Source organism: Pagrus pagrus, assembly GCF_965226575.1.
Source record: "Pagrus pagrus genome assembly, chromosome: 23".
NCBI classification, from domain to species: Eukaryota; Metazoa; Chordata; class Actinopteri; order Spariformes; family Sparidae; genus Pagrus; species Pagrus pagrus.
Genome location: NC_140205.1, coordinates 1,342,916 through 1,345,415, shown reverse-complemented (window position 1 = coordinate 1,345,415; position 2,500 = coordinate 1,342,916).

The following is a 2,500-nucleotide window of genomic DNA, read 5'->3' as shown; positions in this document are numbered from 1 at the left end:
AAATCCCACAGAGGAGCCAGAGCCATGTTACAGAGGTAACCAAAACCAAAACTAAGAGCTGAGAGAGGCTAAAAAGCTTCGTCAGGACAAGTTTAGAGTTTCATGATTATTTCATGCGTTCATTTAAAAGTGAATTATTTTTGGAGCTTTACACCAAAAATACATCGAGATTAGAAGATGTGAACACGACACTGCAGCGTCTGTTTGGACTGAACCAGATGCCCTCGGAGCGCGCGCACACACACACACACACACACACATTTAAAAGCACATTTAAACACACACACACACACACACACACAGATGTGTGTAAACACACACCCCAGGAGAGACACAAGAAAAGGAAGGACAGATTTTTTCAGCATGAGGGAACATCGTCCTGCACATTCAATTCCCAACCAGAACACACACACACACTCACACACACACACACACACACACACACACACACATTAAACACACACAGGTTTGCCCTACTATGCTTCTTACTGTGCCGGCAGCCTTCAGTCTGCATTCAGGGGTCATTATATAATTTCGGAGCCCTTTTTCACATCAGACAGCATCTGTGAGACCTCGAGGGACTCGACCATCGCTTCACGTCACACCGCCATGTTCGCCCTCCGCTCACTCGCCGCCCATCAAGCGTCTTTTGGAGACGCTCTCAGCTCCCGCAGCAGCTGCCACCTGATCTTTACACGTCCACTTCCACACATTTGTTAATCTGCTACGTCTGATGAGATTCATCGGAGCTGATGTTGACGTCAGCGAGCGAGCGGGCTGTCAGAGCACGTTCATGTAGTTTTCTGTCATTTTCTGCTTTTTCTGCTGACTGACGCTGAGTTTTAATGAGGCAGAACACACACACACACACACACACACACACACAGTCCTGTGAATGTGCTGGTGGGCTGAGTGACGTCTGGTAAACGAGTGATGTCACCTGAGTCAGTTTGAAGCTGAAAGTAATCTGTTGATGTGGAGTTAGAAAGAAGTGAGCAGCTGCTCTTCACCACTAGGAGGAGCTATAACACACTGGAATCTACCACATGACTGTCAGCAGGCTGAGTTGCATTGTGGGTAGTGTAGGCATCAGGTTTTGACCAGGATTAAAACAGATCTCTGGTTCTGCTGCTTTGATTTAGTTTAATATAAATGTAATGTAATATCTTGTTATGCGTCACATGAAGGCTCATTGTAAAGATTCAGTCTGGTCTCTGTCTGATCCTCCACCTGTCCTGCATCGGCCTCGTCAGCCCTGTTCCCACTGTTTTCTCAGCCGGTCAGCTCTCCTGGTCTTCCTTTCTGTTCCTCTCCCCTCACCTGCCTCCACCTGCAGCTCCTCCCCTCATCAGCTGAGTTTGTGTCTCATGTTCAGTCTGTGTCGAGCTGTCGGCTTCATCTTGAGGAGAAGTTCTGCCATCGCTCTGTTCCCATGAAGCATTTTGAAGATTATCACATTAGAAATGTTATGGAAACGGCAAAATTGGAAGAAACTTTATTTAATTCGCAAAAAAGTTTGTACGCTCACTTGAGGTGGTTTTTGACTTTTGAGTTAATGAGCAAAATGTTTGATGGAAACAGATTTGAGATCAGCTGCTGAAGGAGCCCCGAGAGCACAAACTGACCTGAGGAGACGTCATTTCCACCGTGATGAAGCTGAAGTCTTCACTGTAGCTGCTGAGCTAAATGTGTTAGCGTGCACACAAACTCGGCGAGAAGGCTGCCAAGCCAGTGACCACTGTTCAGGACTGTTTCAACAATTGTGAAGGGGCGAAACCACTGGATGTTTTTAAAATAGACGTCAGGACGTGACAACTGGTCGTTTACAGACATTTTTGTGACAACAGATCCTGATCATTTTGACAAGATGTCGGGACAACGAGTCTGTACGTCTCCAAAACACCCGTAAAATGTCTCCTTACAGCTGGTCCAGTGTCTCCTGACGCCCGAGAGCACAAACTGACCTGAGAGACGTTATTTAAACTGATATCTTCACGCCGTCTGAAGTGGGTGCACGAGCTCGACAGCACGTCGAGGGTGTAAATGACGTCTGGCTAATAATCAATAACCATCAGTGATGTGGATTTAATAAAGACAAGTGTTAGAACAAGCAGAACGTTCAGAAAATGATTTCACTTTACTGTAACGAGCCTTTAAAACCAGAGGAAGACAACACAGAGGTCACATCAGGACCTGATCTGATATTGATCTGATATTGATCTGATATTAACAGCAGGTATATCTGGAACATGTATTCACACTAATCCTTTCCTCTGAATGTGATCGTGTATGTTTTGATGAACATGTTGTGCTGCTTATTTGTTTGTTTGTTTGTTTGTTTGTTTGTGTGTTTGTTTGTTATTTACCGCCGTGCATTGTGGGAGAGAAGTGCCCAGCAGGAAGAGGCTGTCCTACTTTATCTCTCATTAAACCGGTCACACATCAGGGACGTGACTCAGAAATACGCCAATTTAAGGAAAACGGTAGTAAACGTGTCCTG